The sequence below is a fragment of the Poecilia latipinna genome, unplaced genomic scaffold, assembly GCF_001443285.1.
Source record: "Poecilia latipinna isolate Pla-1442-1.1 unplaced genomic scaffold, P_latipinna-1.0 Scaffold2169, whole genome shotgun sequence".
NCBI lineage: Eukaryota > Metazoa > Chordata > Actinopteri > Cyprinodontiformes > Poeciliidae > Poecilia > Poecilia latipinna.
The window spans coordinates 2,381-18,004 of NW_015114785.1; the positions used below are offsets into that span (position 1 = coordinate 2,381).

The 15,624-nt window shown below is 37.7% G+C and overlaps 1 long non-coding RNA gene across 1 annotated transcript; it reads left to right on the plus strand.

Annotated features, from left to right (window-relative positions):
• Nucleotides 1-7,666: 7,666 nt before the first annotated feature.
• On the plus strand, nucleotides 7,667-11,063 carry LOC106936552 (uncharacterized). Its single transcript, XR_001422154.1, has 3 exons — nucleotides 7,667-7,801; nucleotides 8,715-8,800; nucleotides 10,232-11,063. It is a non-coding gene; the product is annotated as an uncharacterized LOC106936552 (long non-coding RNA).
• Nucleotides 11,064-15,624: the final 4,561 nt, after the last annotated feature.

Consider the following 15,624-nt stretch of genomic DNA (forward strand, 5'->3'; position numbering starts at 1 on the left):
CCAAAGGCATAAAGCTCCCTCTATAATGGAATCCCTGAATTAAAAAAAAAGAAAGATAATAAATAGGTCTTAATAACTGCTGCGATTCAAATAAGGATTTCCTCTTAAGGCTTTGCTGGCCACCTGTTTTATCATTTTCCAGTGCTTAGAAAGAAAAACCAACATTAGGTCAAATCCGGAGCACAAATTTAAAGCAAATGTCTTTGTCCCCCTAAAATAAACCCCAGATTTTACACTTTAACACTGTACTTCTGCGCACACAGTTCTTATTGTACAGCTACTTCTCTGCATCTACCTCCCATGCTGTTGTGAAAAGCATACAAAGTGTGACATCTGACTCCAAGAAAGCTTAAAAAAGGCCAATCCTTAAAAAAGAAATTCCTTGCATGTTTCCACGCTGCCATCTGAGTCACACAGTTGTGTTGTTGCACCTGGGGGTGTGTGCTTCTGCTTCCTGGAGGTTGTGAGGTATTTAGAGCAGATCTCACTGCGACCCACCAGCACAAAGAGAATCTCACATTGTTGGTGATGGTTGGAAAGCTGCACTGCTGATCCACATGCTGTTTTTGATGGTTAGACAAGCTTTAGCCTATTCAACAGATAAAACAGATGATGTAAAATTTTCAGAAGTAAAACTACTTGCATGTTGGATACTTTTGCTAAAACATCCCACTTATTGAATTCAGAAATATTTCAGGCTACACATATCCAGTTTTACTTTCTCTAACCTTTGGATATGTTCCTGTGGGCTGAAACATTTTTAAACGCTGCCTTTTTCATTAACGCTGGCTTGTTTCCACAGCAATCCCAAAAGGAAACTCATTTTGGCAACCAGAACGTTGGATCAGGCCACCTGTCAACTTATTTCTGCACATGGCTTCCTCTGTCAAACACTCACTGACATTGCTCTCTGTGCCACATGCAGCACCTGTGATTGGCCTGTCTGTTGCCATCACAGCTGTCAGGCTCACCCTCAGTGTTAATTAAAGTGACAGACCTCCCAAAAAGCTGTTTGTTCCATCAGCTCGCAGCTTTCAGCCGTAATGTATTACAACAAGATGGCCAAGTGTGAAAGACTATAAAAATGGAATGTGTGGAATATGAAGCTAATCATTTAGGTTAATAGTATTTTTTTTAATTAATTTGTTTGTTTGTTTGTTTTACCAATAAATAATTAAAGTTGTAACTTTGTGCTAAAAGACATTTACATTTAGTAATATAATGGTCCAAATAAAATAAAATAAAATAAAATTATCTTCAGATTATATAAAAAATAAGTTCTCCCAATTCATGTTAAAAGACAAAATGCTGCATATGTTCTGCATTTGAAAAAAATCTACATTTGACCTGAAAACATTCATGTCACTATCTTCACTATTTTTTTGTCATTTTGTATCAGACCAAGCTCCCATTGGACCTTTAATTGTAACCATGCATCACTTATAAACATTCTATCTTTTCATAAAGGCAAACAGGATCATAATCTGTTATACTAGGATGTAATGCAAAAAGCCTTAGAAAATAGTGTACAATTAAATTGAACTAAGACTGAAGTATTTATTGGTTAATTGGTTCACAACTCATAAATATACTTTTTTTTTGTAATAAATTGGAACCAAATTAAAATGTGTTACTTGATTATATTTAAAAGTTGCAAATTCATCCAATATCTGGTAGATTTTACAAAAGGTGCACTGAAATTATGCCTGCACCATTAGGACCTGAACGTACAAGTTTAGAGTTAAAAAAAGGGAAAAAAAAGGAAGAGGTAAAGATCAGCAAGTAAAAACCCAAGATGTCTGCTGAGCCAAAAGAGTCTGCAGTTAAATCAAACCACCCACATGTGTTCCTGTCTGTGCATTAATTCACCTTATGGATAGGCTTCACCAAAGTGTTATTGGATCCATCTCATTATGCAGCTTCAGCAATGGCTGTGCAAATGTCATCCCTTGATCTGTTTTGTTGTGCTAAATCCTTAGTTAAAACACAATTGTGTGGCCAGAAGAATACTATTCTTCTTCTTCTTATGCATTTTTCAGGCACATATAGTTCCATTTTATGCCACAATGAAAGTAACCATGCTACCTTCAGTTGTTATGAAAATTCTCTATATATCAAAAACAACTTTAAAAGAAATTTGACTTTGCATCATAGCCATACTGACACCTTGAAATTGGGCCTCTGTCTCTTTAAAAGGCTCCTGTCCTTTTTGGTACTCTCCCCGCAGCATGTCATCAGCATGTCATCACTACAGAGTTTCTCCATGCTGCCCATTGATGATGTTTACATCATAGTTTGTATGATGAGCTCCGCAGATGCTCAGTTCCACCAGGTGTTTGCTGGTTGCTGCTGGTCTGGGGGTTCTGAGTCGGGGACGGGCAGGTCAGGGGCGCTCTGTGTGGCGGCAGCTTGGCTGGGGACTGAAGTTTCAAGGTGGAGCTTTGGGTAAATAGGTGGCGCATTGCATGAGCAACCGTTAAGTCAACCTGAATTGGCTGCCAAGTGAAATTCAAGGATTTCTCGGACATTCTTGAAAAAATTCCAAATGACTTTATAGCATGATATGAAGCTAAAAAAAGGAAGTCAAATTTACATAATATTCATGTTTTGAGAGAGGAATGCAACAGAAGATAGGGATGGAATGTTTGATGAAACAAAATGGATTGCTTATATTTATTTGCAAAATGCAAGCATTGGAGAATTATATGCATGGATACGTAAAGCTTTTTACCAGTAACCTCATAAAGAGGCAGGGAGCAATTCCCAGAACCAGAGCTAAGTGACCTGTCAGCAGCAACACCGTTCTGGTTAGAAAATTGTAGCTCAAGAACTTGAACAGACAATATCAGTTTTGCCCTTTGCACAAACCATATATAGTTGTAATGGCCACCTGAAGTATTGCATAAACAGGTTAAGGTTTATTTGAAAAAAGTACTTCCTCCCTACCAGGGCTGTTTCTGGGATATCCATCCACCTACCGTGGAAAGTGGATTTGGCTCTGTCGCTCACTGCCCCAAAGGTTTCTGCAGTGAAAACACACTTTCAGTTGATCAAAAGCTGAGAACTATAAAATGTTGTCACATAAATACACTGGATCTTAAAAATACTGTCTTAGCACTCAGTTAAACCAAAAATCCAAAGGATGTAAAGAAGTGTGTATTCTTGACCATTTAACCCTTTCCTTGTGGAAAAGAAATTGTTGCAAACTTCAAAGAAAATCCTGCTTTTGTGTTTCTGTTTGTTTTATTTTGATTATATTTCTCTTTTATTCATCTCTGACGTCTTAGTACGTAGAGTTCAGTGAGTTAGGTATCAGTGTGTGACCCACTTCTGTTTTTAACCTTTGAACATATAAGGGCGAAACAGCTGATCTCCCCTCCAGACATGGCATGATGGCATGACGTGGTTGTTACAGTTATTATTCTGATCTGTCACAATAAAAACAACAGGAGGCAGGGAAGCTTTAAAGAAGGACATCTTTTTATACTGGTGATGCTTCGTCAAGCTGCCTACTAATGAAGTTTGGCTTCTCTTGAGAGCCTGCAGGGTTTTGTTCATCCAAGACTATTGCTTAGAGTTCCTGAAAAAATGTCCGGTTTTTGAAATGCCTCCATTCATGTCTAAGGAAAGGACTTTTTTTTTTTTTCCTACCCCCCTCAGTCCACTGTTCACACACTTGTGCTTCCATCTCAAATAAACCTCCTATGGATTCCTCAGTTCACAGACTGGCAGCAGGGGGAGGGGAACTCGGGGTATTTTGAGCGAAGAGGACCAAAGAGGGGTTGGTAAGTATATGCCAGGAAAAAAAAAAAAAAAAAAAAAAGAGAGCGAGTTTTATTTAGATGCTGATTTTGTATTCACTGCTCATCTGCAAGAACAGAAACCCAGAGGAATGCACGCTGAAAGCAACAGTTCTCATTCAAAGGGCCAGAATCCATCCAACGTATATGAGCTGAAACAGAGTTTCTGTGGTGGGAAAAGCGTGACCCCCCGAACCGGGTGAAAAGATAGCTGCAGTTTAGGGGAGGTGGGAATGCGGGGGCTCACGGAGGAGAGGTGCATTGTAGAGTGAGCCCACTATTGTTTCTCACCTGCGGTGAAAGAGAGAGAAAGGCCTGTCAAGGTGTTTATACCAAGCCCGCATCTGGCTTCCCAGTCGAGCAAAGAAATAACAACATCAGTCAGGGCTGAAAGTGCGGAAACGCGTTCTTGGGAGATTATAATCGAGCCATTCACTAGAGGTGAGACTAGAACATTGTTCCCTCTTATTTATTTTTTTTGGAAGATATCTTCCTCACGATTACTGTATTTTTTTTTAAACTTAGCGGTAGATTATTTCCAAGACAATGTGAAGCATGAAGATCGTCACAACAAAGAGCTGTCACACCTGATAAGCATCATAAAAACAGCATCCATATCAAAGCTGTGAATGCAGGCTGAGCAAACACGAAAAGCAGATGAACCTTTTTAAACATGTTGAGTGTCTTCCACAAACATTTCTACGACATCTGAGACTGCAGAGTCTTACAACTCCATAAAAGTAAACCTGAGGAAAAAAAACAAAAAAACAAAAACATTTTTACATTTAAGTTAAATATGAACTCACTTGGTGATATTTTACAGTACTGGAAACATGCAAAACATTACCTTTCAAATGGAACCACGTTAATACACACATGCATTTATTATCTTACAATCCCATATTTGAATGCAAACCGGTGGGACATTTGGAAAAGATAGAGACTATTCCCTGTTCCAGCCAACAGCCGCTGTTAAACAGATGATAAACAAAAGGCAGATATTCTCTGTGGAACGAATCCAAGAAGTGGATTTACACACTGTTCTGATGGGCACATGACAGTCTGCGTGTGTATGTGCGTGTGAGGAAATATATGGTGCGTGTTTTACATGAGAACAAAGCTGCTTGACAATAAGCCTGCGAATGCAGTGGACCAGCTGAAGAGTAATGACAGCATATTGGCAGCTCCACAGAGAAAGAGTTTCCTGGGTGATATCAGTATTTGTGTTGGGATGCGCGTGTCACTCACATTAGCAATGCTCTTTATATGAAACCTCTGAAGAGCCTCAGCTCAATAGGTCCACAGTCTGGGGACTTCTTTGTGGAGAGTCAAAGGTCAGGGCTCTTTGCTACGGCCCCCTTTCTTACAGATTGCGAGGTTTTGCTGCTAAAGCTGCATGTTGCATCGCAGCTTCAGAGTCTCCATATTGCTTGTGTCACACACAGTCAAATGTTTTCATATGTGTGATTTTAGATATCTATTATTCAACAGCTTAAACCAGGGGTGTCAGACACATTTTCATTTGGGGCCACATCAAAGTTCACAAATGAACTCAAAAGGCAGAATGTACTGCTAAACTTACCCACAAATAAACTGCTAAAATATGAATGCATGTCTTGTTCTGCATTCGACAAGTACTTTTTAAAGTTAAACATTGTTTCATAATTAGGTATTCACTATACAGTGAAAAAAAAAAAAAAAAGCTTTGATTTGATTGATAAAAATCGCATTTAAGCACAACTATTATCTTGAAGGTCCTATTTATGCATCCCACTGGAGTCTAGATGGCTACATAAAAAGTTATAGCCGACTGGATTTGCCTGGGCCTTGAGTTTGACGCACGTGGCTTAGACTGAAAGTTTTACTTTTGCCCACAGAATACGATAGGCTGCTTGGAGATTTGGTTGCCATTATGACTAACACAACCAGCATTGCTGTCTTCCTCTCCACTACGACTTTCCCCATTTTACACTTAACCGTTTTACTGCTGCTGATTAGATTTGCAGACTTGAGCTTTATTCCAAAATGTAAACGGTACAGAGACGGCAAGCTCTATTCTGCTCCTGACACTGGTGATTTATGGTTTGAGTATTGACTGAGGCTCAAGCTTTTGTCACAGCATCTTTCCATATAGGCTGATGTATTAGAAAAATATATTCCTTTGGTCTAAACATGAGGAAATTCAGGGTATTTTGTGGACCAACAAGTCATGTCACGTGTTTGAAGCATGCATGTTGTGTCGCTGTTCTGAATCGTGTGTATGTATTGCAGGTGGAACAGCATCACTTCATCGTTCTATTTTGGTAATTTATCAGAAATTTAAAAAAGAAAAGCAAAATAAATAAATAAATAAATAAATAAATAAATCATGGATTTCTCAAAAATAAAATTAAAAGTATGGACAAAATTCTTACATGTCCTGGTGTTGGTAATTAATGAAATCAAGACTTAGTTCTACTACTGAATACATTGAGAAAATTGTGTTTTTGTCTAGTTTTTAGGGCAAATATCTTAATACACTTGAAGCAAGACAAAACTAACTTACAAGTAACTTTTCAGCAAGAGGTAGGAACTTCTTTTAGCCAATATTTCTTTAATATTGATGAAAAGTACTGGCAAATTATTTCACTTACTACATGTGAAAAATGTGTAGTTATTAGTGAAATAATACATTTAGTGATTAACTTAACGTATTTATTAATTTAATTTCCCTGTGGGATTAACAAAGTCATTTTGAATTGAACTGAATTTGTACTCATATATTACTGTCCAGTTCTAGATGCTCAAAAGCTTCATTAAAAGGGCTGGGATAGATTTTGTTCTTTTATTGTGTTGCTATGTTGCAAACATCTTGACAGCAGCTGAGTCAGCTCCACATTATGTATTTCAGTTCTTAGTTTTGGAACAAAAAAACAAAATCTGATTTTGCAAGAGTGAAAGAGCTGTCTGTGTGGTCTTGCGTCACAAACGCTAACTGGAGAAGAACCAGAAGACAGAGCACTTGAGATGTCTTCTGTTACTGAAACTGGTTTTATCACGAGTATTTTATATATTTTTACCTCTTTTATAGTCTGTGAGGATTCATCTTGTATACAATTTGAGGTTGACTTTAATGTTTTCTTTGTGTGTCAGTCTATGTAATAAATGAGTCAGCAGTATTACTGATGATTTAGGCGTGGACAAAAATGTTTAAAATCTACTCACAGGAATAAATAATGTGTGTTAAACAGAAAAAGGAACACATAGTTCCTGCAAATATTTAGAGCGTTTCCTGTCCTATCGTTCTTTCCTTCTTTTAAAATGATGCAACTTTTTATTTAAAAAATACATTTTATTTAGGTATATTAAAACAAATCTTTTGTAACGCTCCTTTCATTTCTGAAATATAAATGTTGATTTTTCTCCCCCTCATATAATGGGCAAAATTGCAGCAATATTTTGGTTTAATTGCTTTTTTCATGTCTTGTGATTACTTTGACCTAATAATAATAGCAGCGTATAAGTGTTATGAGCTATGGAACCATGTAGATGTTTATATATATATATATATATATATATATATATTTATTTTTTTAGCAACATTGTTAGGCTACCATTCAAAGATCATGTATGCTGTGCCATATTCAGCTGCTTATGTGACAACACAAAGATGGAAACCTTTAGCCCTATACTGAGAAAGAAGGGGGAAAAAATGTGTGTGCTTAAAGATTTCAACCATGAGCTAACATGGTTCAAATACAACAAACTGTTGGTGTTAATTCAAGCAAGTACAGGAAAACATACACCAACTATCTCACTCTAATGAGGCTTTTGACAAGTTGTTTTAGACTTATCTCTTGTTTTCTTTGTGGTATTTATATGTTCCAATGATCTCCCGGTCTTAGTCTATACAGGTAAAGTAAAACAAAAACCAAAGAGGAAGAACAACAGATGGTTTCAGAGAAAACTTGTCAGCAAGCCTGAAGGAGAGCAGCAAACGTTGCACACGGAGCTTCTCCCTAGTGTGTTTGGGCAGGGAAAGTCATTAGCAAAGAATGCTGGTGCCATTTTGGTAAACTGACACACATGTGATACCAACAGGTGCTCAGATGGATTTCACAGCAGGCGGCCATGAAACTATTCACATTTTGCAGTAATAGGCAATGCACATGGATTGCCTCTTTAAAAATATTTTAATACTTTTATGATGACTGCTATATTTGTATCTGGTTGCTATTTATTTCTTGCTGAAAATGTTGTATGGGGAATATTTTGAGAATCAATCATTTGATAATCTACTTCATAAACTAATTCAACTATATTAACTTTTTTTTTAAACCAGTGACCTGTATTATTTTGTTTTCTGAAACATTATTTCCATTATTGTGAAAGCGTAGAGTTTTCTGCTGCCTTTTCATTTCTACAGAAGCTCCGATTCAGGTGTTTAGGTTCCAACCCAATGTTTGAATCTAAAGAGAAGTGAATATAGATAATTTATAGAGGCAGATATTGTTTTGGTACTGGTGTTTGAATGATTAAAATTATGCCAAATACTTAAAAAGGGCTTTTGAATATGTTTGACTTGCATATCTAGTTGCAAAAAAAAAAAAAAAAATGCTGCAAAATGAACATGTTAGTACTTTGAAAGACTTTATTTTATAGACGATCAACTCTTTGCTGCTTTTAAAGCCGGTGAATCGTTCTCTCACTCTTTCCCCGACACCATGCCGCGTTTGGTGCTTGTTTAACTGGATGAGTGAGGCTGCACAGTGAAGTGAAAAATACGGCAAATATTCAATCAAAACACAAAGGGAAACCTTTAGAAATTGTTTGTTTAACATTGCCCTGACTTCAACATACCTGACATTACTCTGATGAGGCATGAAGAGTCCTGACACCTTGCTTTTTTTCCCTCCCAACCCCCTGCCTTTTCAGCTCTTGTCAGTCTCAGGAGTTGATGGACGCAACAAAAGGAGGCGGAGAGGTGGCAGACCAGAGGCACAAGCCTCAGGTGCAAACAGGTGTGTGGGTTCACTGCCATGTTGGAATGGGAGCAGTTCCAGGTGCACAGCTGCGGGGTGTGGCTCTCGCTCACAAATATATATATATATATATATATATATATATATATATATATATATATATATATATATATATATATATATATATATATATATATATATATGTTTATACATCCAGCCTCCTGGGTTGTGTTGAAATACTGAGTCCCTGGGAAGGAAGGAGAAGCGGGTGGGGCGGGTTTTCTGTGCAAACTCAAGCCTGCATTGCTGTAACTTTAAATAGGACGTATGAGAAAGTAAAGAAAGGGTCTGTTTGAAGATGAGGGTCAGAAGTCATGGAAGCGAAATCAAAGTTTTTTTATGCTTCTTAGTCAAGTGTAGACTCTCTTCGTGGGTCTCTATGTCTAAGGGTGAGTGATGCATATATGTTTAAGAAACAGTTGGACCCAAAGCAAACAGTGTGACAAAGAATGACGTTGCGGAGGTTGCTTGTCTGGGCGGTAAATGTGTGTTAGTCAGGTTTCCCCGAGTAACTATTGTTCTGATCAATCCGTGATTAAACAGCTTTGGTTATTTGCAGTCCTGCTGCAACACATCCTGGTGGAACCTCTGTCGAAAGGACAAGTCTGAGTCAAGCACTTCTAAGTCCAGGACAACATCGACCTCAGTGTCGGGACAGATTGGCTCTCTTTTTTTTTTTTTTACACAGGCTGTATGATCTTTAAACCTCCTCTATCAAAGACAGGAGCAGCAAAGTGAGGAGGAGAATCTGGGAGGTGGACGGCTTACAATTTTCAAAGGGGAGGTGGGTCAGTGGCTACAGCGGGTGGGTTTGCAAATCTAGGTGACCACACATTATCTGTCTAGCTGATTAATGCAAAAACTAACTAAAAATGCACTGCAGTGCATCTTGAACCAACCTTTGGATTCTTAAGTTTCATCTCCAGAGACTTTGTCTTCCAGCCCACTTCTGCTAGCCACCTGGATTTTATGATTTAGTCAAAACAAAGTTTAGAGAGGCAGCTTTCTGGAAAAATGTGTTTGTGAATTCTGAACTGTTGCATCGTTTTATCACGTGATTGTCACTAATGTCATTGTTTAAATTCTGTTCGGCATAAATTGTGTCTCAGTTGTCATAAGGAAAGAAACATTTTTGTAATGCAAAACCTTTTATTCTTGATTTCTGCTGAGCAATAACACTTAATGTCACTTAAAGTAGCTGCTATTCACTACAACATGTCATAGTATTTGTGGATTCAGAATTTGACATTCTGCAGTTCTATATCCCATCTTCTCTTGTGCAGCGCGCACAGATGAGCTCCATGACCTTTCCTGTCCTTGCAACCACTGATGCTTTGTAATGTATTCTGAAGTTGATTCCATTTTTTTTTAAGTCTATGAATGTTAACAGCTTTTTCTTGCTCTCCTCAGGTCACTGAGTCTTTCACTCCATGTCCCTGCACTCCTGGATATTACTCCTTCTATTACCTTTCAAAACCCCAATCATCACACATTCTGTGGCGATAAGAAGCTGCGAGACGCTGTCAAAAATGGAAGCTATATAAAGAATGTCAATTTCCTCCAATTGGCTCAGAAGATAGTGGCTTTTTTTTTTTTTGGTTAATTTCTAATTTAAGATCAAAAGAGCTAAAAGTGTGTCAAAGACATTTGTTGAGGCGTGAGTGAAAAAAAAATGCACAGAATTCTTCATATTTTAACCAACCTGCTATCCCACAATGTCGATTCATTTCTTATTCTCAGTTGCCACTGATATTCCTTTTAGCATCAAGTGAGCCGACAATAAGTCAAAGGAAGCCAAGAGTTTCCATTAGTCGTCTGTCACTAATTACCACTGACTCCGGGGTTGATTAAAAGAAATCACCAAGCAGCAGCACACACCATTATGCTAATGAAAACTCATTTGGCGAGGCAAAGAGGGGGCGCAGCCAAGTATTTGGATGACTTTGCAGTGCAGCCAGGCTGGCTGGAGTAAATGACTTCTTGGACAGCATGTCATTACAGTACTATGTATAAAAGAAACCATGTGATAATGACAACAACGACGACAAAGATGATGATGATGATGATGATGATGTGGATGATGACAGAATTTTAATCGAGTGTATCTTTCCAACTCTCATGGGCTTATTAAATAGTGACGTTTTCTCTCTTCCTGCTTTTCATTTGCACATACATTTTTAGCCTTCATTTGCCCCATAGCACAAACAACCAAATATCTCACTGGCTGGAGAAGATAAGAGATGTAGCTTGTAATTTAATCGTAATTGATTTTCTCAACTAATTAAAAACCCTTTAGGGGGGACAGCAAGTTTGAAATTACCAAACGGGGACTCTGGTGACAGCCAGTTTCGTTTGATGTCAGGAGCTCCAGTCAAATCTAATAAGTATTCATTATTATACGAGCAAAATGAAAGTCTGCATTCCCCTTTATTCCTTATGTTATACAACTAGATGCAACCTGAGGATGTATGCTACCAGATATCATAAAAAAAAATACAAAAATGAAATAAAAAGACATGTCTTTACAGTGATTTATAAACGATATATGAGATGACAATGTTTCATGCAAAAGCAGAACTGTCATAATGCAAACCATAGAAGACACCTGCTACTGTTTTTTTTTTTCATATCCATCCTACTTTGCTTGAGGATGGATTATTCTGACATCAGTAAGATAAACAATTAAAAGTAAACTAAAAAGCCTACCAGGCAGCTGCATCTGGTTCATAAAGTTGCTGCTGAAAAGTGTGGCATGCAATTGTAAATAGTCCAACTGAATTAGCACTTCAAAGAATATGTTTCAGTCACAGTCAGCAGTATTTTTGGAATATGTCTCCACCTACTTTGCACATCTAGAGACTAAATGTTTTATAATTTCCTCTTTCTTTAAAAGTTGCTCAGTTTAAGTTGATATAGATCCACCTAAACTTACAGCTCACATCACTGCATGGCGATATTTTATTTTATTTGGTCTTCATTTTATGTCAGCTAACAAAAGATTGGCAGTTACTGGCTAATTCAAACTAAGAGCTAAACAGCTAAAGCAACTTCTTAAAAAAAGAATCCCTTTATCAACTGAATCTGTTGATAATAAAATATATGTTATAAATAATTTAAGAAAGTTAATTGTTGTTTTTTCTGTTTTAAAATCAACATGGGAAATCAGCTTCTCCAAGCAAAATGTTTGGCTCTCCACTGATTACATAAGCTTTGTGCCCCTTTAGTCTCAGAAGTTGTCCTTTTTCGTAATTTATTTAAGAAACTTCTAATATTCAGTTGAGTTATGTCCCATAAATTTGCAAACAAATTGCAACTTAATTAGCCCATCACTTTTTGTAATCAGTTTTATTTTCCACTGTGTCATCCAAAAGCTCACTCCTCTGTTATATTTTCTAACATCTAGCAATAAAGTCAGTTTGTTTATAACTCCCTCAATCCTCTACTTCCTTTTGTAGATAAAAAAAATAGCCTGGAGCTAAACAGGAGTTCATCCTCCTGATGTCCAGCAGATTCAGCCCTCACCTCCCTCAGCACCTGTTAAAGGCCGCCTCTCTTCTGCATTTCACAAACCGCCCCAACTCTTGATCCTCACACATTTTGTGAAGGCCACATTTCGTCCTTCACATCTGTGATTCCTTGAGAATTTTCCAAAAGCAAAAAAAAAAAAAAAATCCCCTTGGCAGTTTAGTGATCTTTCTCAGCTGTTAAGAGTGCCCTCAGGCCATGGAAGCCTTGCTGTGTGCTCCAGCTGCAGGCTTTGCTGTGGTCATGGGGCCCGAGTGAAGGGCACTATTGTCCATTCATGAGGTTTACTGTGTGAAAGGTCAGATGAGGGAGAGCCTGTGCCGGGCCCTGGCAGGAAATGAAGTTGGAGTGGCAGTTTAGGTGATAGTTTGGAGATGGTGCCTGAAAAAAAACAAAACAACTGTCCAAAATGCCCCGATTAAATCAGGTGACTTTATGTGTGTATGAAATTAATGCTATTTTGATCAAAAGATGAAAATTATAATGTTCAAGTGTTTGTGCATGGACGTAATGTGAAAATGTGCGATTTCTGCAGCTGGAAGAGTTTTGACTATGTGAAGGGATAAAATACACAGCGTGACTAAGGACCCATTGCGCCTCACATATGTGCAGATAAATCTTCGTTTCTCACGCAGTTAGGTGATTCAGTGAGCTTCAGAGGCGGCTTGGCTTTAAACCAAAGGCACCTTACGGGGTCCAGACAAACTGCAGAACAAATTGGGGAATAAATAGACACACTGGGTCATTCACATTACGCTCAGCAGGTGACCTGGCTAAACCTAGAGGAGGACACTCCCTGTTGAGCCTGAAGAAGGGAATTTTCGCCTTGAATCTTTTATGGGTCTTAATCTGCATTCTCCACTTTAAAGCAGCTAAACAGCTTTAATGAGGGGGAAACAAGTTATCAAAAACAGATAAAAAAACAAAAACAAACTCTAGTCTGCTGAATACATATCTGCTTCTTCATATAAAAATAATAACTTAAATGTGTGTTTGCAAAAATGAATAACCAGTTGTTCTGTGTTCATCATGTATGTTTAGTAGGTAAATCTTGCTAAATGGCAGCAATATTGTAAAAAAATTGACATCAGATTGTCATATCCAAACTAAGCATCCAAACTCCTGCCTCATTTCAAAGCCTTCCTTGTTTATTTGATAACAATTAAAACATGACCCTCTTTCAAAATAAACTCATAAAAAAACAGGATGTGTAAAAAAATCAACTGTTCAGGACATGCAGGAAAGCCATGAAAACAAGAGCAAAGATAATATCACAGAACCAAATTCAGAAACAAATAAGTAACAAAACTGTGGACATGATAAGAGGACACACAACCAAAAACAACAAACCCAAAGCAGCATGACTGTGTGCAAATACTGTTGTCAGTATTAGCTTTTAATGACGCAAGATTAACAAAACCAATTTCACCTCTGGAGGGAGAGAGGTCCGATTAAAAGAGAAAAACCTGCATCAAAGGGGAGAAGCTGAGTAAGCCTGGGGAAATTTGTTAAAGCTCTATGAAGGCCATGAGGCTAAAACTGGAAAAAAAAAAAAAGAATAAAACATATACATAGAGGAAGCCATGGTTTTCAGACAACGCCCCTCTGCTGAGGCTATTCGATTATGATGCCAAACGTAGATAACGTATCTAAAGCGCAAGATAAGGAATGTAAGGATCTGTATTCTAAGGCGATGCCTCAGCAGATTTGTTTCTACTTTTACTCTCCATTGATCAGTTAAGTGAAAACAGGAACAATTAGGATTCTGGCATCAACAGAGAGGAATAATGCCTCCGCATTGCTCTGTCAGAGGTGTAGATGGGGGAGGGGATAAGAGCCGACACAGGCTGCAGAGGGATTATGGGCCAAAGGGGTGTCTGAATGGCAGACTGACTGACCTTTCTTTGCTCTGAAATGGTGAGTGGTAATCAGGGACAATTATAAAGGGCCTCTTGGCCAACAATAACCTAATCCTGTTGTGGCAGTGAGAGCCAAATGTAATTACAGCTCTCTGGTACGCTGACCCATGTGCGTAGCAGAACTAAGCCCAGGAAGCAACCAGAACAACCTTTCAACTATGGCCCCATCCAGGGCAGACTAGTGTGCTCTCATTAAATCAGAACTATGGACCTTGGTTTTTATTTAGTATTTTTATTACAGATTCTATATGGTCTTGTCATATAAAAAATTACAAGCCCATAGTGTGTTTATTTCAAAGATGGTTCAGTAGGTTCATCACCATTGAATCACATGTTTTAATTATAGACGACCCCATGGTATTCTTGTTCATGAACCGAAAACACAAATTTCTTCATACAGGCATTTTAATGCTGATTTTCTCAGACACAAAGTAATTCCTGAGGGTTGGGCTTATAAGACCAGCCAGTAATTGTTCAGTGATAAAACAACAGTCAGCAGCATTTTCACATGGAGTACTTGAACGCAGACTTTCAACTGTGCTGAACTTTAACATGCCTGTTGTGCCACTTTCTAATTGGAAATCTCTCCATCATCTTTAATAATGACTTATTACTGTTGTTAACATTCCTTATAGAAGATTAACCCTAACCTTGTTGTTCTTACCCTTACCAATGACCTTTACGGCTAAAGAACAAAACGAGTCTCAAACTGAAGAAAATGACTGTGTTGACTATAAACTTGAGATTATTTTCAGACTGTCGTTTGACCAGATACAGAAAGAGTATTTTTCCATTGACAAAATAAAGAAATAAAGTGATTATATTACAGTGAATATTGCAGGATTCAAACTATGCTGACCTACCAAAATAAATAAATAAGTGTGCCCTTAAACTTATGAACTCGTGTGTAATCAAGTTTTTAAAAATCAATTATATTTTTTAACTTTACGAATTGAACAACCATTTACTTGCACTCAGTCACGTTTCTAGTGTCAGAAACCTCAGAAATTTTCCAAATATTAATGGAAAAAGCAAACAAACAAACAAAAAGCAAACTATTATTGTCTCTTACCTAGCTCACATTTTAATATTACATTTTCAGAGCTGTGTTTTCTGTTTATAACAAATCTTTGACAATTTAACCGCATCTCTGTTTAGTCAAAATGATGGTACAAGATGCACACAGGATCATTGAAACTCAATTTTCTGTGTGCCATTAGCAAATCAGTGCAACTCAATCTGGCTGCTGGCTAGAAAAATTGCGACTCCATTATACAACAACCGGCTATACTCCAGCAATCAACTGAGCAATTTGCACGTTGAAGCCCAACAGAATCCATTCCTATATAAATGGCTTTA